This window comes from Desmodus rotundus, chromosome 10 (assembly GCF_022682495.2).
Source record: "Desmodus rotundus isolate HL8 chromosome 10, HLdesRot8A.1, whole genome shotgun sequence".
NCBI lineage: Eukaryota > Metazoa > Chordata > Mammalia > Chiroptera > Phyllostomidae > Desmodus > Desmodus rotundus.
In genome coordinates, this window is record NC_071396.1 from 79,375,863 (window position 1) to 79,397,899 (window position 22,037).

At 39.5% G+C, this 22,037-nt stretch overlaps 1 protein-coding gene across 1 annotated transcript in view; it reads right to left on the minus strand.

Moving 5' to 3' along the window:
- CHST9 (carbohydrate sulfotransferase 9) overlaps positions 1 to 22,037 on the minus strand; it is a 268,780-nt gene that overhangs the window by 3,900 nt on the left and 242,843 nt on the right. The window lies entirely within an intron of this gene.

Consider the following 22,037-nt stretch of genomic DNA (forward strand, 5'->3'; position numbering starts at 1 on the left):
AGGCTGGAGAACCAGCTTGCAAGCCGCCATGCCCCAGGCGGAAGCTGAGGCAGGACCTACTCCTCGCTGCTGGGATCAGTGGCTTTAAGCATTCCTCTTCTTCTCGCATCACTGCCTCAAAGTGTGAAGTCCCAGGAGTGAGCACCCACTATTATGGCAGGGAGGGGGTGGCTTCCGTAGAGGGACAGAATCTGTAGGAATGGTCCTGCCACCAAGGCCGCGCTGCTGTGGGTGAGCAGTAATGATGATGACAGCCAACTGTTTTATAGGGACTCTTTTAATCCTCACCTCTTCCCACCCCCGGCACCCTTTCTTCTTTCTAGTCACACGGACTGCTTCATTCTGCTAGGACTGATATAACAAAATGCCAGAGAGTGGCTGGCTTAAACAACAGAAATTTATTTTCTCACAGGCCAGAAGTCCCTGCCTAGATAACTCATGCTTTGTTGTTTAAAATTTAATTTGTGTCACTTTTGTAAAACCTTCCCTGTTCCTCTACTTTTATTAAGATGTAGTTTCTCTTTTCTGTCACAGCACCTGCTAAAACAACTTTGTACTTCTCCAGTTTCCAAGCATGTAAATGCCAAAGTCCCTTCATATTCTTCCCCAAAAGACATGGGTTTCTCCAATAAGCAGGCACCAAAACCAAATGCCTGAGAACTGGCACTTGACAATTATACTGGCACTTGACAATTAATTGTACGTGCGGTTTCCAAATACAGTAGCATTAGTCATAATTATAATGCTTGGTAGTGAATGGTTTCCACTTTTATCTCTAACTCAAGAAATAAATTCCTTAGGGCAGAGATGGTGTGTTAGTTGCTTATGCAGACATGGAAAATCGAAGGTGATCTATACATTTTGGTTGGTTGAATGAATATGTAAACGAATGAGGATTTTACAAAAGTGGTTTCAGACATTTTTCAATATGTTAATGAGGTAAACAAGAGTTTTGCTTCCCTGGTTTAGATCTGAGTGAATGGAGAGTTTAAGGTCACAAGTTAATCAAACCAGATTCATCGTATTACATTATATATACTGTATGAACACATTTTCTGTCTACAATGGGGATGCTGCTGCTTTTTAAGTACATGAACTCTTGCAGGTTACAAGTGTAACTTTTCCTGTATAATCCCATGTATCTAAGAGATTTAAAGGGAAGTTTGTGCTTTGATTTTCTTTTGAAAACAGAATAGTTTGTAGGAAAATTGGCCAATTTTGGAATCATTTGATAAAGTTTTTTAAAAACACAGAATTCTGTCTAACAAGTTAGATAATCTTTTTCAAACATAACATTTTCATTTCAAATGGGAGGGTCTTTTTGAAAAACAGTTTAGTGAACCAGTAGTGGACCGACATAATGAACGGTGATTCCCGCTGGCATCTGAGAGCAGTTGGTACAAGGTACAACTGTCACAAGGGGTGACAAGTTTTAGTTTTATAGATGGACTCAGTGTAATTTATAATTTTGTCGTAATAGTTTTCGGTGAGAAGTGTACATCGAGGGCGAAGGCATGGGGTACAGATCAGTGGTTGTCAACCAGGTGTGACATCGGATTCAGCTGTCTAGATGTAAACATTACAGCTCCTGGTCACACTATTCTCAGAGTTTTCTGGTTCAGTAGATCTCCAATGGGGATTCTGTGATTTTAAAAGAACACTACAGCTGATTCAGCTTCTGATTGGAAATCATTGGCTTATGTCCATCACTTCATTTAGTTTGGCTCGTACAGGAAGAAGAAAATGGTAAGTGTTATGAACAGAATCATGCCCTTCCAAATGCAAATGTTGAAGTCCTAATCCCCAATGTAATTGTATTTGGAGATAGGGCCTTTAGAGAGGTGATTATAGCTAATTTAGGTCATAAGAGTGGGGCCCTGATTTGATAGGACTGGTGTCCTTATAGCGCTGGTGGCCACCCCCAACCCATGAAGAGAGTTCTCAGAAGGAAACAATCTTGCTGACACCTTGATCTTGGCCTTCCAGAAGTGTGAGAAGGTAAGTGTCTGTTGTTTAAACCACCTTGCTGTGGTATTTTGTTATGGCAGCCCTAGCTGACTAATAAAGTAGAGGACTTAATTCTAGGAAACTGGATATCCAACCAAGTAAGAAGGAGAGAATGAACCAATAGCAATAAATAGGAAAAAACACAGCACCGTTGAGGGAGAACAGCACAGTTGAGGGAGACAGAATCTAGAAAGTGTGAGGACTGGGATTACAGAGAAAAGGCCAGCCTTGGAGAGAACCACATCCTATGTTTTCCATGTATTTCTCCATTTCATCTTCTCAATGCCTCTGTCCACAGGCAGAGGAGGAAACCAGTGTTATAGGAGTTAGGTTTGTATAGTTGAGAAGTGGAAGACCCAGGACAAGGAATGTGCATCTTTTTTTAGGGAGCTCTCGCACACACAGCATTCACCAAACTTCTATCATCTCTGTTCTGCCATAGCCTTTTTTGTTATATCTAAGTCAACTGCTTTCTATTATTTTATAAATTATAAATTTAAAACCAATTCATATTTTTTGTAGCATCAATCTATGCAACAATATCACCAGTTTGATATGCTGGTTAGATTTTTATTTTTTAATATATAATTTATTAATTGTGTTGTGGAAGGGATTATTGTAAAAAACTAAAAAAGGGAGAAGGATAGAGGTATGCTGTGATTTTATGAATTTATTTAAATTTGTTTTATTGATTGATTTTTAGAGAGAGAGAGGGAAGAGAGGAAGTCAACTTATTGTTCCAATTATTTATGCATTTATTGCTTGATTTTTGTATGTTCCCTGACTGGGGACTGAACCCACACTTTCCTACAACTTGGCATATCAGGATGATGCCCTAACAAACTGAGCTAACCAGCCAGGGCTTTATTTTACTTTATTTTACTTTATTATTTTTAGAGGACCTTTTATTATCCAAGGCCCATATGTTATAGGCTATACTTCAGACAGACTTCCACCAAGTGCAATGAAAAAATTTTGATTTTATTTATCATTTTTATCATGCATATTTAGATATTTAGATTTTTATAATGCAAATTAAATTCAGTATACAAGTTTCAGAAAAGAGCTGTCTGTGCACCTGAAGTCACCGTGCACACCGTCTGTGAGTGCACATCACCGTGCAGATGCCTCCATGGTGAGGCATGACACCCTGGGAATGGAGATAAGGAAGAGAGGCATTCAGAAGGAAATGCCTTATGTCAAGAGTGAATGAAGAAGGGAGGGAAATGAGGATTTGTGTGTATCTCATTTGAAGGTGGTAAAAAATGGTTAGCTCGTTAGGCTACACAGATCAAGGAATGTTAGATAGAGCAAGCACAAAAATCATTACAGAATTAATTACTTTGGAATAAAGGATTTGCATTTTTCAAGTGAAAGGCTTGAGCTCTGATGTCCATTGGTAACTATTACGCAGATCAGAGAATGATTTAAATGGCAGAAGTACTGTCCTAGCCAGTGGGGCCTGTGCAGGACCCTACTTTAGAAGTCTCTGTCCCTCCTCTGGGAGCTTTGCCCTTCTTGGACACCCCACAGTCCCTCTAGACCACACACCCCATAACTGGAACTCTTTCTCTGCATTCAGGGATGACCTGGCCTCTTCCATATTCCCTTCCCCACCTGGACCACACTGCTGATGTGGGCAAACTTCAGTCCTAGTCTTGGCCAACAAAGTGCTGCTAGCAGGTGCATGTGCATGGAGCTCGGACTGGGGGGTCCATACTCTGCATGTGGGGCTCCTCGTGGACTAGCATGGAGCTGAAATGGGGAAAAAAAGGGAGTGGATTTGATTACCTCAGAGTCAGAGAACTGAACTAAAGAGAGAAAAGTAGATTCCCAGGTACCAGGAGGGACATTCAAAGGGGACAGGCACAGCAAGTCCCTCATTTGTACATATTTGTCAGTTCCTGGCAGGAATCGAATTGGCCAGAGTTGTGTAAATATTGAGAAGAAGCTTCCATTTAAAAAGGGAAGAGGCGGGTTTGGCTGGGGTGGGGTGGAGGGGTGGGGAGAAAATACAGACAACTGTAATTGAACAACAATAAAAAAAAAGATAATAAATTTTGGTAAATAAAAAAATAAAAAATAAAAATAAAATGGGAACCCCAAATGCCTGCAGACCAAAAGATGGGGCTCTGTGTGCAATTAGGCCCAAAGACCAGAGTCAGAGTCAGGGAAGTCACCGCTATGGCCATTTTGACTCAGGCCCACTGGACACAGAAGAACAGTGAAACCAGTAGACCAGGAATGGGATGAACGAGGAAATGTCCTCCACCTACATTTGGCTAAGATTTTCCCCAATTCTTTGGAAAAAAGAAAATAAAAGTTTGTGTAGAAAGTACATTCGATATTTTTTGTTTGTTTCAATCAGATACATATATATTGAACAAACTCTATCTCTCAGATACTATGCAAGGCGCCGGTGTACATAAAATGACATGGAAATCAGTTCCTGAGGGGACCAGGTGGGAGAAGCAGCCTTAGGTGGAGAAGACTGAAGATAAAGAAGAGTTGGAGTAATTTGTTTAGGGAGTGTGCTACTGGACCAAGGCAGGTGAAATAAATAATAGGGTTTTGCTCAACTAGGAGTACATTTGAAGTTAGCATGAATTTGTAGGGAGAGCAGTAAAATCTATAATTTTCTTTAGCAATGCTCTGCAGTCAGAAGGAACGGGAGAAATGAGTGGGCAGGTGGGTTAGGTCAGCTTGGCATAGTACCCACTTAAAAAATTCCAGTGTCTTGTGAGAGCATCTTTGAGGTGGCTAGCCATGCCATCTGGGCTAACTGTCATCATCGTAATCACTGGCTTTCAAAATTAAAAAAATTTTAAAATTAGTTTACATACAATATTGTATTAGTGTTAGGTATACACATAGTGATTAGACATTTACATAACTTGCTAAGTGATCACTGGGATAAATCTAGTACCCACATGACACCATGCATACAATCACTAACTTTTTAAATGAACTCTTACTATCTGTCAGTTCTGGTTCTTAAGTCCTTACATTCGTTCGTCCTCCCTGGGCTGGGGTGGAGCCATGTGACCTCAAGAGGTTTAGCAGGTTGGGGAAAATGGAAAGACTGAGCGATTCCGGGACTGGTGAAGGTTCCAGAGAGTTGTGTTCACGTGCTTCAACGTACACTGGTGACAAATGGAATTTCAGTCTGAAGACTCTAACAACCTGACAACTCCAGAATGAATGCCTGAGATCGAGTATCGCATCTTCTCTGAAGGTTATTGAGAAATAGGAAGGATTGTTTTGGGCCATTTCAAAAAATTTTAGATGAAGCCTTTTTAGAAGCAGGGTTACAAACAAGAGGATCACCTTAAAATCCCTTTCTACGTTTAGGGATGTGAAATGAAGCCCAGTATTTTAAATTTTGCTTTGATTTAGATTTCTACTGATAGGAAAAAAGAGGATTTAATTTCATTATTTAGAATCGAGAAGACAGATTTTCAAACAAAATAATTTGACTCCTTATGCTGTAGTTGAGAATTGGCTCTGTGTGGTAATGTTTCCTTTACCAAGTGAAAAATATTCAGTCCTGATTGGGTTAGTCTTCCCTTTGGTTAAGATTTGGTGACATGGCCATACTAGGGAAGAAATCTGTTACCATTTCCAAAAGGTCTTAACTAGAAAATGTAATCACTAACTAACACTTGTGTTAAGAGGCACCTGGAAAAAAAGATGCAGATTTTAACCCACCTGGGTTGTTTGCTTGTTTGTGGGTATAGTCCAATTACAATTCAGATTTTGCAGAAGTTAGAGGGCTACGTAGGCAGACTCTTCTGTGAAGCTGATTGTTCATGCACGGCAAAACTCGCTTTCAATTACCGAAATCAATTTTTCCCAATGCCTCAAAGCAGAGACCATTCTGAGGTTTTTGAAAGCAATTTTTCTTTCTTTCTTTTTTTTTGAAAACTGACATATCACTCTGCTTGCTGTGTAATGGAAGAACTGATTTAAAGCAGTTTGGCGCTCTGAATAGATCTCTGTACCTTTTCAACCCAGGATCCTGTGATCCTCTATACTGCTCTGTGCTGTATGGTGGATCCCCAAGATGGCTTTCTAAGTAGGTGATGTGTGGCGGGGTGACAAAATGGAATGAGTCTATGGTATAACTGGAGAGATTCTCTCCCCAATAACAGTTCTGACTCGATGGTTCCTTTGTCACTTTGGTTGCTTGGCAGATTGTAAGCTTGAGCGGATGGTTTTTAAAGAATTTGCATTTTCCACATACGTAGGTCACTTACTTAAAACTTGATTTTCCTGTTTAAATCATTTTCTAATATGTTATACCTGTATCCATAATCTCTCAACTGTAAGAAAAATGTTTTTTCCTCCTAGTGATCAATACTAAGCTCACTGCATTTCTCATAACACAGCACTGATTGCTGATAGCCCCTACTCATCTCCCCAGCCCTCTTGTCTGGAATATTAGCTTCATAGGGGAATATTCTGTGTGTGCTCATGCACACACGTGTGCGTGGGGAATAAAAGGGAAATCCACTGAGATGCGTGGCTAGTTTCCGAACAACAGGTTTTGCCTTGCCAGTGATAGTTTTAAAGTACTTTGGATCCTTAAATTGATTGCCATTTACAATGGATATTTTGGAACTTTGTTGTTAATATTGGAATTTTCATTATAGCCTCAAGTTTGAATCCCAATAAAGCTGTATCAAAGAGCCTACAAAAGTGTATGACAGAGTCTCTGAAAAATATTTCCTGACCAGCCACGGAGCAGAATGGAGAGATGTGAGGCTGGGGTGGTTGGGAGGAGTCCCGAGGAGGGCTTTTCCTGACCACAGGCAGGGTCGGTGGGGCGCCTGGAGGTGACGCCGCTTCCTACTTGTTCACATAATATCCAGGAGATGCGCTGACTGGCCAGCTGTTCTCCAGAACTTCTACTTTGGTCGTCAGAGGCTGCTGCAGGATTTATTCACATAATCCTTGAGACTAAGTTCTTGAACATATCCTATGTGCTTGGCGCTGTGTCTGAGCCCTCACAGTGGCTGAATGTGAACTATAGTGATAGATTAATGCCTAAAAGTTGCAATCCTTTCTGCCATTTGCTTTTTAAAAAAAGTTTGCATTTTCAAGAAAATCACTATTATCTGTGTATGTTAATTTTGTCATTAAAAATTACTACTGATTTTTTTTTTTAATGCCCTGGTTGATATGGCTCAGTTGGTTGAGTGGTCCAGGCAGTTACAGGAGGCAACCAATCGTCGTTTCGCTCCCTCTTTCTCTTCACCCTCTATCTCTAAAAACAGCAATGAAAAAATGTTCTTGTGTAAAGATTGAAAATTACTACTGATTTTTAAATTTTATTTTGGGCCGCAGGCCTGCACAGTTTATTTGGGACTGCAGTAAGTAAAGGTGCCTCAGATTTATGGAATCCCTGGAACTTGCGTACCGATTCCCTCACTTTGCAGAAGATGAAAGAGTCCCAGAGAGATTCATGAATAAATGTAGGGAATTGTGTTTTCAACTATATTTTATATCAGAATTTTGCATAAAAGTTTTAATTTGGGGTTCATTATAATATTTAAGTGTCCGGTACTTGGTGAGCATGGAGATTGAAAGGGCGCACAGCACCTAATAGCAAAGAGCTCATTCCTACTTAGTTTTTTCTTGCTCGGTTTCCACGTACACTAGCCACTTTTAGCTTCATCCCAGATGAGCTTTTTAGCTTGTACTTGAGCATGAGTATTTTCCGCATTTGCTCCTCCAACATGTCAGGAACTGTTAGATAAATTCTTTCTTAAGCTGCCCTCATTAAATAACTATCCACCGAGCTTAGTCTATATGCCACAAAAGAAAAACAAGACATGATTCCTACACATGAGATGAGAGAAATACATGTGAAAAGTGAATATCACATCCTCTTTCAAGTTATTGTAATATGGTAGCATAACAGGAGCCAGGTTGTGTAGTATAGATAATACGTGAGGAGGACATGTGCGAGTTGGTTTTAACTAAGATCAGAGTGTCAGGACGTGTCAATTGAGCACTTGGCAATTGCTTTGTTGATTTACCCATCCAGATTTCTTATCCTGTTGAGGAAGGTAGGAAAGACCGGTGGCTTCATGCTACGCTGAGTACTTTGGAAAAAGAGCGTGGGCTGTGTGGCATAATACAAATTGGGGACAGACACTTTCCACACTAGTTAGGATGACTGCGTTAGCGAATCCAGAGACAATGCCTGTCGTCACCTCGACAACATACAAGTGACCTTTGCTCGGGTGCGCCTCGTCACTGCAAATGCTGCCCTGTGTGTGCTGATTCATGGACGGGGTCCCAGAGAAGGGGGTCTGTCAGCAGCGATTGTGCATTTGGAGAGGAGATGTGACAAGGTAGGTTCTGAGATTTACTGGTCACAATCCCAGATTTGGAAGGAAAAAGTTACTCTTTTGGTCAGTGTTCAAGTTGGGAGTTTGCCCTGCAAGAGACAGTCAATTGCTGACTTCACTTGAATGCACTTGGAAAGAGAAGAACTTAAACCAGCCATGAACGGGGGAAGAATGCCAGATTTTCTGGAAACATCACCAAAACCCAACCATTTCTCAGAATTTTCAGAGGCGCCAGAGGATTGTTTGCATTTCAATGGAAAAAGTTCTGAAAGCTGTGGAAACTATTCCCAGTTTTACTTGTTCATTGAAAGGTGAAAGCAACTGCTATGAATAAGGGACAGAAGCACTGGCTAAGGCTTTGTTAAAAGTTAAGAGAAGGGACCTCTGGGAAATTTTAATTGTTCAGTCCTTTGTCACAAAGCCTAGACAAAGGGGATCGAGTCATAATGGCAAATAGAAAATAAAAGTACTGTTAGCTTTCATACAAAAGTACCCAATGTCTGGACCTAGTTTTGCTAGTGTTTCTGAAAGAAACACAGAACTTTCTAGGTTTAAAGAGGTATAGTAGTAAAAACTTTGCAATAACATAAAAATACCCCTCTTAAGCACATACTCATCATAGGTATTCAATCCTCTCACACACTACAAACACCTGGTTAGGTAGCTTGGCGTTCATAGTACTGATGAAAGGCAATCTTCCAGAAAAAGAATACTACTACTTCTAGCTGATTTGAAAGGATTTTAAGTACAACGATAGTAACAAAGTAAACAAAAACCCAGAAAAACCCCCTCTATAATAACTGTGTGTGATGCCAGGTGGGTACTTAAGATATTAGGAGGATCACTTTGTAAAGTATATGATTGTTTAACCGCTATGCTGCACACCTGAAACTAATATAAAATAATATTGAATGTCAACTGTAATTGAAAACTAAAATTTAAAAAGGAGAAAAAACTTGGTATGGCACATAAAATTAGCAAGCTTGAAGGTGGAACCGTCCAGTTGAAATATAATGCAAGCCACATACATATAAGAGGGGACCCCCCAAAACCCAAATTTATTTATAAAAATTGTGCATTTATTCTTACATGTTTAAACTTCAGTCACCTTCAAAGTACTCTCCATTTGATGCAATGTACTTGTCAAAGCATTTTTTTCCACTGCTCAAAACAGTTTTTGAACTCGTTGATTTTGATACCTTTTAGTGCTTCTGCCATTTTTTGTTTCACTTCTTCCACATTGGCAGAAGTTTCCCTGCCAATGTTTCCCTTTGAGGACTTTTTTTCATCCAGGGATCATCAGGGCAAGATCAGGTGAACAGGGAGAGTGGGGCATGGGGGTCATGCTCTTTTTGAGCTGAGTTTTTCAAAAACTGCTGAACACTTAGCGCTGTGTGGGCAGATGCACTCATAAATCACCCATCTATCACAAAATGGGCAAACACTATTGAGTCTTCAAAAATATTCACTGAAGCCAAATGCAGCCTCTCACAACAACGCCAGCTGGTACACTGATACAGAGGGATTCCTAGAACACTCACCTAGCAGGAGAAGCCTGTACTATAAGGGGCCTGCCCTACAGAAGATAAATCTCTTTTTTGGGGGTCTCTCCCATAATTAAAATTTTCTAATAGCTACATTAAAAAGTAAAAACAAACTTAAACTGAATTATAATATTGTATTTTATTTAATCCAATGTATGCAAAATATTATCACTGTACTAGGAAACCTATAAAAATTAGTAATAAAACACTTTACAAAATTTTTTTTACCAAGTGTTTGAATTCTGTAAGTATTTTAAACTTACAGTCTCTCTGTTTTGATGTCACATTTCCATTGGAAATACTTGATTGGTGTTTAGATGTCTTAAAACTTGCAGTTAGAAGAGTAGATCCACAAACATATTTTAACAATTTTCAATAACTGCACTGACAGTTTTTAATTTTAAACTAAAATTAAGTAAAATTTAAAATTTAATTTTTTAGTTTTACTAGCCCAATATCAGTTATTCATTAGCCAACATGTAGCTAAATGTCTACTGTATTAAACAGTATAGCCCTAAGAAGTTGCTGAACATTTATTTTTATTATGCTGTAATTTTATTGTTTCAAATATTAGCCAATCAGATGAGCTTTTGACAGCAACTGGGTTCCCCTTTCTCTGTAGAGATGTTTTCGGGGCAAAACAAACTCTGCGAGCTTTGGCCTGTCCTTGGCTGCAGGGCTCTGTCTCTCCATTTAAGATGGGCTGTGCAAACCTTGTTACAACTTTTACAAACCCCGAGCAAGTTCGGCCTGTGGGGTCATGGGGTCACTTGGGGGTGGGGCTCAGAGGTGGGAGAAAAAGATGGGGAGGTAAAGCAGAGTCAGCAAGACAGGCGTTTTTCTGCCAGACTCAGAAATGTGAACATTATCATTTGGGTTATATGACATTATTACATATTTTCTGATTATTGAAATAATGATTCTTTATAATAAAACATTAAAGACATTCAGATAAGCCTGAAGAGATAAGAGAAAACAGTCATAATTCCATTACCCAGAGATAACCCATGGTAACACTGAACATACTTTTTAAAAAAAATTAAGTATATTTTATTGATTATGCTATTACAGTTGTCCCAATTTTTCCCCCTTCGCCCCCCTCCATCCAGTACCCCCATTCCCTCCATCCATCTACTCCCCTTAGTTCATGTCCATGGGTCATGCATATAAGTTCTTTACGCCATATCCTATACTGTTCTTAACATCCCCTGTCTATTCTGTACCTACCAACTTGTACTTCTCAATCCCTGCACATTTTCCCCTACTCTCCCCCTTTCCCTTTCCAACTGATAATCCTCCAAATGATCTCCATATCTGATTCTGTTCCTGTTCTGCTTGTTTGCTTAGTTTGTTTTTTACATTCAATTGTTGATAGTTGTGAATTTATTGCCATTTTAATGTTCATAGTTTTGATCTTCTTTTTCTTAAATAAGTCTCTTGAACAGTCTTGTAAATTTATTCATATAACTACTGCTCTTTATACATGTTCTATAGTCCTTACGAGGTCCCATCCTGATGAGAAACGCTGCTGAATGATGAACTATATTTCAGTCTTAAGAATACTTGCTTTCTGTTTCAATATTTGCGCTTTTCCAGGTTAAAGTCCCTATCGAGGCTAGTTTAACTAGTTTCTCTTGGATGAACTGGACTCAAGTGAAATGCTCAGTTTTTCAGAACTACCTTTTTGTTGCTGCCGCTCAGCTCATTATAAGAGTGAGCATCTTTACCTTCTTCCCCATCTTTGGAAGGAAGCGTTAGATACGTTGTCTTTGTCAGTTTTCTAGGGCAACATTCTTTTTCTCGTTGTCTGAGTTTTGACTGTTGAGTTTTATCAAATACTCTTGAAATGACCATATGGTTTATCTCTTTTACTTTATTAACATTAATAGAATTACACTGATTGATTTTGGAATGTTAAACCAGCATTACATCCTTGGCTAAATTTTGCTTCTTCATGTGTATTTTCCATTTTATATATGCTGGATTTAGGCTTGCTAGTTTCATAAAAGAAACTGAAATGTGGTCCTCCTTTATTTTCTGAAATATTTTGTATAAAATTGGAATTAATTTCTTTAAATGCTGAATGAAGCTAATAGTAAAACCACTTGGGCCTGAAATTTCCTTCATGGGGAAGTTGTCTCTTTTAAACAATAATTTCAATTTCTTCAGTTAATAAAGTATTATTTAGATTTTGTATCATCTTGTATCTATTTTGGTCAGTTGTATTTTTCAAGGAATTTGTCTATTTTACCTACGTTGTCAATTTTGAGGGCATAATGTTGTTTATAATATCCTCCTATCATCCTTTGCATATCTATAAAATCTTTCATTGCTGTTAATGGTAATTTGGGCTTCCTCTGTTTTTATTGATCAGTCTAGCAAAAGATTGATCAATTTTGTTGAGCTTTTCAAAGAATAAAGTTTTGACTTAATTTACTTTATGGCTTAGCTTTTACTTTATTGAATTTTGCTCTTGTATTTATTTCTTTCCTTCAACTTTTAAAGCATTTACTTTGCTCTTCCATTTCTAGCTTTTTAAGTGAAATTTGTATCATTGATTTTAGACCTTTTATATATCCTGATAAAATAATTTAAGGAGGAATCTAAGCATTGCTTTAGCTGCATCCATCCATTTGGGATATATATTACTTTTATTACCATTCTGTATTCAATATTCTCACATTTCTCCTGTAATTTCTTCTTTGCTGGTGGGTTATTCAGAAATGTGTCAATTAATTTCCAAATATATGGAGTTTCCTTAGATATCTTATTTTTATTGATTTCTAATTTATTTTCACTGTGGTCAGGGAACATACTCTGGTTTTAATCTTTTAAGACTTATTGAGACTTGTTTGATTGCTTAGATATGGTCATTTTTGTGAAGATTTTTACATGTGTATTTATGAGAAATATATACCTGTTGGCTTTCTTTATTTTAGTGTGTTTATTTGGATTTGATAATGATGCCTCATAAATGAATTTGGAAGTTTTCCTTCTACTTTCTAAAAGTGATCATGGAGAATTATATCATTTCTTCCTTAAAGCTTTGGTAGAATTCACCAGTGAAACCATTTGGGCCTGGTGCTTTCTTTTTTGAAAGATTTTTAATTACTGATTCAATTTATTTATAGGGTAACTCATATTATTTATTTCTTTTTCTATGAGTTTTGGTAGTTTGTGTCTTTCAAAAAAAGTGGTCCATTTCATCTAAATTATCAAGTTTTTGGTCACAGAGTAGTTTGTAGTATTCTTTTATTATCCTTTTAATGTCTATGGGGTTAGTAGTGATGATCCTTTATTTATGATATGAGTAATTTAAAATTAGTAATTTAAAAATAGGTTATCTCCTATGCACTACAATTTTCTGAATCCAAACATTCCTCCTTCCTTACTCTATAAAAGATTTCTATGTCAATGGAAGCTAATCTTTACAATTGTCTTTTGGATCCTCATCTTCTGCCTCCTCAAGGACTTTTTTCCACCAATCATTCTTTTTCCTCCTATGTCTTTAACCCCTTCCTTTCTGCTGGTTATTTCTCCTTACACATACACATGCTTAAGTCTCTCCTATCCTAAAATAAAACAAAACCCTGTAGCTACCATCTTATATTTCCTTTTATGTAACCAAAATTCTTGAAAAAATAGTCCATACTTTTAGTCTAAATTCTTCATCTTTCATTTCACTTTTTTAAAAGATTTTTTTATTTATTCATTTTTAGAGGGAGGGGAAGAGAAGGAGAAAGAGAAACACTAATGTGTGATTGCCTCTCCCGCACCCCCTACTGGGGACCTGGCCCACAACCCAGGCATGTGCCCTGACCGGGAATTTAACTGGCGGCCCTTTGGCTCACAGCCCGTGCTCATTCCACTGAGCTACACCAGCCAGGGCTCATTTCACTTTTTAATGAACTTAGTCTGATTCCAACAGGCCACATATTTTGGTGTGTACAAGTTAGATCTTCTTTGGTTTTCTCTAACATAATTGTTAATTCATCAATTCCGAGTAAACTCGGTCATTCAGGATTTTCTCAGTATCTCATGGGTAATCTCTGTTAATTTTAAGGATCACCATTTCCCACCTTCCTTAGCAGGGTGACTTAACTTCTAGGCAGCAGAAATAGCACCACAGCCTTTGGAAGAAAGTGCCTGCTCCAGAGTCTCCCTCTGGCTGGTGTTAGCACCTTGGAGCTCTCTACAGCTCTACCACGATTTCTGCTTGCTGATGCCTGTCATTCTGGCCTCTTCTGAGATGAATGTTATCATGTTATAGTGTCTCTGGGGATTGGTTCACATGCTTGGAGTCGTCTCACCCCTGTGGACCTTTGGTCACAGCCTTTCCATGTGGCTCTAGGGGACAGGGGGCTCAGGGACTCTCACAGCTTCATGCTGTTCCCTGGAGACTGTGGAGCTGTAGGTTTGCTTTCCCAGATCTGCCTGCTCATCTAACATTCTGGCTCTTTTGAAACTCCAGAAAATACTTAATAATTATTTAATAATTTATATAGGTAAAAGGAGGCTTTGTTGTTATTACGACTGCTTGCCAACTTCTTCATGGAGCTAGCATGAGGTTTAATCATTTGGACTGCTCTTTGATGAAAGCCATCCCATGTGATTACAGAATACCAGAAAGGAATGTTTTCTTTTAATCGTATCTTTAATTTCTGTATAATAAAGCAAACCGCATGTAGGAGTCATTTAACATTTCATTTTTGCAAAGCCTCTTACTATTGGTTCTTTCTGTTTTAGAGCTAAAAGGAATTTAGCTCTTGATTCTTCATAGAAGAAAACTGAAGTCCTGTGGAGGAAACAACTTGCCCCAAATTAGACACGGGTTAGATCTGGCCAGGGCCCCAGTCCCCAGTCTGGAGCTCTTTCTAATTGTATATAGAGAGGGCTGTGGTCCACCCTCTCGATACACAACTACCAAAGGAATCTTCCTGGAACACTGCTGTGAACATGTCATTGTCCCAATGCCTCTCAATGGATTACTAAATACAGCACCAATTCCTAAACCCAGCAGTAACAGTTCCCTCATCCTACCTTTCCTCCTCCCTACATCCTGCTCACTCTCCAGCTAATCTGAAATACTCATTATTGGAGCCACTCTGTGCTTTCTCTTAAACCCACCGTTGCCTGTACTGTTTGCTCTGTGCCTGGAAAGATCTCTCTTGTTCTTTGAATTTAGTGGGAACCCAATTCAAGCTTTAAAATGTAGCTAGAGGGCTATTTCTCAATACATTATTCCTGAATCTCTCTCCTCATGGGTGTAATTTCTCATTCCTTCAAGTTATCATAAAATTTTCTTTAATGTTATTGTGTGAAATTTATCACACTCTGAGTTTTTGAAAATTTGCATTTTCTCCTCAAAATTATATAATCAGTAGCACAAAATCTTATTTATATGCCTATCTCCTACAGAATTTGCATATACAAAGGAGGAGGAGCTAAGTGAATCTTTTAAAATGAAATTAAATATAGTGGGAAAATGTAAAAAATAAATCAGTACAAACAAACCTAAAATAACATAAATTACATTTAAGAGAGTTCAGTAGCTGTATTTTTTTTTCTGAGTTTGTAGCACTACTTATTCAGAAAAAAAATGGGTAGTTCATTTTTGGAAAGTGCATCTTAAATTCAATTTCAATTTGCAACTTTAAGGAATATGAAAAAACTTTCAAATATTTCTATGAAGTGTAAAAATAGATGATTACCTTTCATAGGATGATTTTAGTTTGGTCTGACACATAGGGAAGAGGACAAACGAGATGTCTAGGATTGCCTGTCAGTTTCTCTGACTCCTGGGCCAAGTGTAGATTTAGGTCCATGACCTGCCATACCCCTAACATCTTCACTGATGAGGCAGACTCCTAAATTATTCTGGGGTTTATCTCCCACTGTATTGCCCACACATATTCTCTTAGGACATCAGGGGAACATGCCATTTCTTGTTCTACATCAGGAAATTAAGCTGATGTTATCAATTTAGTGAGCCAAGGCGATGACTTGGAGGATGTCAACATAGTCAAGCTCCCTGTGGACCATACTACAACAGAAGGCAACAGAATTAACATAGCCCTGCAGCAAGACAGGGAATATATTCTATTGCTTCTGTGTAAAGGTGACCTGTGTTTGATCTTTCCTATTGAAGGAGAAGAATGCTCTCATTAGATCAAAATCCACAAACCAGATGTCAGAGACTGTATTGATTTGTTGCAGCACAGGCACCACGTCTGATGAGCTATCGCTTGGTTCGTATTACAGTAGCCCTTGAATAGGGATATAATGGAGAGCACCACCCTTGCATCCTTTAAGCGTTTGAGGACTAATCGAACACTACTTCTGGGATGCGGTATTGCATCTGATTTAGCATTTCAGCCAAGGCTGGAAGCAGTTTCAAGGAATTCCATTTATCTTTTCTTACCATAATAGCCTTGACTGCACAGCAAAGTGGAGAATTATGTGAGAATTATGCCATTTCTAAATATATCTTTCCCAATTACAAATGTAGAGACAGGAAACAAATACAGAGTAGATCTGTGATGAACACACTGGACTGACTGAAAACAGACACAGGTTGCAATTTCATTTATTACCAGGTCTCCATATGCCTCCTCTGTAAACAGAGGATCAAGAAGTTGTTTTGAGCCCCAAGTTATCAGTGTCAATTCAGACTCAGTATCTTATAGACCTGGAAAAGTCTGGGTACTTCCCCAATGCACCGTTACCCTACCAAAGGGTGGAAAGTTCTATGAAAATATTGGGGGAATGTGTACTATTCATTCTTGTAGTAGTTTTCAAGGTCCTTCCTCAAGGGAATGTGACCCCTCAACCAACACAGGTCTAGAAACTGCATGAACACCCATAATTTTCCACTAAGGCAGAGGATTTTACCATCTGCTCTTTTGTGCTCAATTAAAAAAAATTATTTATTTATTTTTAGAGAGGGGAAGGGAGGAAGAAAGAGAGGGAGAGAAACATCAATGTGTGGTTGCCTGTCACACACCTTCTACTGGGGACCTGGCCTGCAACCCAGGCATGTGCTCTAGACTGGGAATCGAACTGGCGACCCTTCAGTTCACAGGTCAGCACTCAATTCACTGAGCCACACCAGCCAGGGCAGTGTTCAAATTTTTTTTATTAAACAGGTTGAGTAACATCCTGACTCGCTGGCCCCTAGATACAATGACCTACTAACCATTGCCATAGATCTGTGCAGATCAGGCCTCTGACTGTCACTCCAGCCTTCTTGCCCATTACAGTAGTCATGTCTACTTCATCTTAGAAAGCTCAGCACAGGCCTGGCTTCTAACACTCCAAAACTGTATCATCCCTGGTGATATTACAGAGCCTAGTTCTTTCACAGTGCCTTCAACTGTCAATCCTGCCCAGAAAAATCCGCTGAGCTCTTCAAAAATGCTGGTTTCCACTCACTAGTGCCCTTCCTATTGCCTTAGAGAAGGAAGTGTTCTGTGATCTGTCCTGGTCCTCATAGTCCAGTGGTGGGTTTCAGGGTTTAACATATAAAGTCCTTTCTAACATCTACAGTTCCTGAAAGTTTTGGCACATTTTTCAGCACTGTGCCAAAAAGTTCTGGCATCTCCATTTCATTTTCTGTAGGCCATCATCATATTCAAGATTCAAGGAGCCATCTCAACCATTAGGATTAGCTCTTTGCCAGAGTAGCATGGGTAAGTATCACCTCGTCGATGAATTGTGCCCTATCCAACCTCGTATTTCATCTTGTTCACATCTATCCAACACCCTCGAGTTTTACTCTCACTTATGTTCCCCTGGCTCCTGCTGAGGTGAATTGTTGAGATTCTATAATACTTTTGACATACAAACTATTTTATTCCAGAATTCTTCTGTTGGACTGTGCTGGCCCTGATTATCAGCTTGGAAGTAACAAGGGGTAATGATGGATGGTCTTGAAGAAAACGAATATCATCTTATACCTGCCTCAGGTATGTTTTCGTGTGGTCTTCATGGCAGGTGAATTAATCTCCTCTGGCAAGGAGAATAGGCCTGCTTCTGTTAACCTGGATATTCAAGATTCACAGACTCTTCCAACAGAAAGACCCCCATCCAGGTCCTAGTGTCCCACTGTCTTTCATTCAGGGCCTTGACCTTCATATGGAGGAACTACTGAGGCTGTATATCCAGCTCTGTCACCATTACAGTTTGATCTTGGGCCCAATTTTCAGCAAATCTGTCCTGCTGCTTCAGGAGTTGAGAGTCTACTTCAAAACTGTCCTAATGTCTCTGGCTTTGAGGTTGTACCTGGGGTTGTCAGTAAGCCACCATGAGGCTATCTTTTTTTTTTTTTAAGGTTTTAAATACTGTTAAAAGAAGCCAGTTCACTCCATAACCCATATAATTATCATTGCCTGGACACTGCATATTCCAATGATTTACCTGCCATTTGAACATAATCTAAGCACTTATTAACCACAGGCAAAAGCCTTAGTACCTGTGATGCCATTGCTTGCTACGGATTACCACTACCTCACTCTTGGCTCCAAATGTTATAGCCCATTGGCTGTGTTGAATAGTGTTCTCCTAAAATTTGTGTCTACTTGGAAACTTGCAAGGTGCATTTAATCTAGAAATAGAATTTTTGCAGATATAATTAGTTGTTAAGATGAAGTCATACTGTGTGAGAGTGGGACCCTAAATCCAATGACTGGTGTCCTTATAAGTGGACCATGTGAAGAGACACAGAGGCGCTCAGAGAACACCAGGTGATGACAGAGGTAGTGACTAGACTAGAGTGATGAAGCAACAAGCCAAAGACAACCAAGGGTTGCAGGCAGCCACCAGGAGCTAGGAGAGAGGCACTCTCTCTTAGAGTTTCCAGAAGGAACCACTCCTACAACCTTGATTTCAGGCTTCTGTCCTCCAGAACTGCAAGAGAGTAGAGCTCTGTTGTTTTAAGCCACCCAATTTTTGGTATTTTGTTATTGCAGCCCTAGGAAATGAAGACATTCAGGGTCCCTAGAAAACAGCATCTGAAGCAGAGGTCTTAATGCTAGTCCTGTGTCAGGCAGTACCGTCTCAGTGAGCGGAAGTGAGGGTTGGTGGAGTGAATCAGGGAAGGGAGGATGCCCATGCGAAGATGTGGTATCTAGCTGGTTGTCACTAGCTATAGCACCACTGAAAAAATGCATGAACGTCTCAGTACTGTATATTGAGGAGAGGAGGGGGGAATATATATATAGATGGTCACATTTCCCACTGATCAAAACCCTATGGGGTATGAACTCCTCTACTTACAGATCGCACATGCATCGGCACTGGGTTTTCTCGGTGGGACATCTGGAGCCATGCAAGACATGCAATTGCTATCAGATGTCAGGCAAAGAAGACAAAGGAGGGAAAATGCCCTAGTTCCTTCCTTCCTTGACCTCTAATCTCCTGCCAGTGCCTTTCACTGTGTGGACCCAGCTAGCGCCTGCTAAATCAAGGGCCTGGGAAAGGCAGTGGCCTCCAGAGTCCTTTGATTGAAAACAAGGAAGGGTGAGAAATGAATCTGTGAGCCAGTAGGCCAGGGACAAGCACAGCAGGCCTGGTGGCATTGGAAAAGGACACGGCAGTGATTTCCAAGAATATGCCCTGGCTGCTGCCGAGACAGCCTCGTGTTGCAGCTGCTGTACTGGCTTTCCTCGTGGGGCGGAGGGTCCACTTCATGGAGAGATCCTCTGGGCCCATGTTCTTCCCCAAACTACCCTATGTAGGTTACTTAAAGAAGGCCCACTTATGAGAGGGAATGTTGGGGAGGGGCAGAGAGGAGGGGAGGTGGAGGCTCTGAAACACCCAAATTAAACAGTAATGAGTAGTTACGTTTGCTGGTGGGCGAATACAAAACACAAAAGTGAAGGCCTATTGTACAGGCCTCATTAGATCACTTGCATTAGTAAAGACTTGCAGGCTTGTCTATTGCCATAAGTACAAAGTCGAGTCCTGTGGCGCCTCATTAGGTGTTCTGGGGAGGGGTGCGCTGAGGCTTGGCAGATGACACAGATGAAGAAACAACATCACAACAGGCAAGAAGTGTCTGGAAAGCTATGGGAATGTGAATGATACCTGTTCTATCAACTCCATGTCAGAAATGAATATGGCTTGCCAGGAATTCAGCAAGATGGAGCTTTGGAATTGGATGGGCCCCTGACCATTGATGTAAGCTGACAAAATTTTCTCAAGCCCCTCTCCCGCCCATTTCAATTTTTGGAAGAGTCTCACCACCACATTATTCCCAAGTTAAATTAGACCAGGTAGTGTTTTTGGTCAAAATACTGGTCATCTGTTAGTTTTCCCCAGTCTTTTCTGCTGCAGAACAAGTCCATAATATGGCCTTGCCTTCTGTCACCTGTAGCTCAGCTTTTAAGATACAGTTGTAAAATAACTACTGCACAGTCCCTTTCAGCCCAGTGTTTGCCAATGTCTTATGAAAGAAGAAGACTAAAGTCTAGAGCTCTATTCATTCAGTTGTTCAACAGAAGTTTGCTGAGTGTTGACTACATGCTTAGTTCTGAGGAAAAAGCAAGAGGTATGACAGAGACTTCCCCGACACAGGGAACATCCTCATTTTCCAATGGGAATATGTAACGTTGGAAAAGTAATTATGAATGGCTGAGCCTGGTCTGGGAGTCAGAAAAGGAAAGGGTTTTCTGAAGACTGAGGGGGTATTAGATTGGCCCATAGAAAGGCTCCGAGGCAGGAAAACGTATGGCTTCTCTGAGGAGATAAAAGTTCAGCCTGGCCCTGGCTGGTGTGGCTCAGGTGGTGGGAGTGTTGCTCCATGCACTGAAAGGTCGTAGTTCGATTCCAGTCAGGGCACATACCTAGGTTGCGGGTTCAGTCCCCGGTCAGGGAATGTATGGGAGGCAAACGATTGATGTTCCTCTCTCACATTGATGATTTCTTCTCTCTTTCTCCCTTCCTTTTTCTCTAAAAGCAATAAATGTATCTTCTGATGAGGATTAAAAAAAACCAACAACAACTCAGCCTGGTCAGGGTGCATTGCTAATAAAAAGAAAGCATTTGAAGGTTAATGAGGTAATCAATTATTATTTGTTTCTACATTGTGGTTAGGAAGCCCACTGTTTTAAACCATTATCTTATTAATGAAAGTAAATACCCGAGTATGGTGCAAGGTGGTCTAGTGTCATTTTTTTTTTGCATGTATCTGTTAATTTTCCCCAATACCATTTACTGAACAAACTGTCTTTACCCCATTGTATGTTCTCGCCTCCTCTGCCAAATATGATTGACCATAAAGACGTGCATTTATTTCTGGGCTCTTTATTTGGTTCCATTGATCTATATGTGTTTTTATGACATTGCCATGATATTGATTTCTATGCCCTTGTTCTATAGTTTGATATCAGGTAGCATGATTCCTCCAACTTTATTCTTCTTTGTCAATATTGTTGTGGCTATTGGGGATCTTTTGTGGTCCCACATAAATTTTTGGGATATTTGTTCTAGTTCTGTGAAATATGCCATTGATATCTTGACTGAAATTGCATTGACTATAGATTGCTTAGGGTAGTATAGACATTTTAGTAATGTTAATTCTTCCTATCTGTAAACATGGTATAGACTTCTACTAATATGCATCTTCAATAACTTTCTTACACCGTACACAAGAATAAACTCAAAATGCTATTAAAGACTTAAATATTAGACTCAAAACCATAAAAATCCTAGAAGAAAACACATGCAGTAAAATCTTAAACAGCTCTTGTAGCAATCTTTTTTTTCTGAGATATTGCCTTGAACAAGGGAAACAAAAGAAAAAAAAACAAATGGGACTACATCAAACTAAAGTTTTTGCACAGCAAAGGAAACCATCAACAAAAGAAAAGACAACCCACTGAATGGGAGAACATATTTGCCAATGATACATCTGATAAGGGGTTAATATCCAGAATTTATTAAAAAACTTATAAAACTCAACACCAAAAGTCAAACAATCCAATTACAAAAATGGGCAAAGGATCTGAATAGACACTTCTCCAAAGAGGACACACAGATGGCCAATAGACACATGAAAAGATGTTCAACATCACTATTATCAGAGAAATGCAAGTTAAAACCATAATGAAATTCACCTCACACCTGTCAGAAT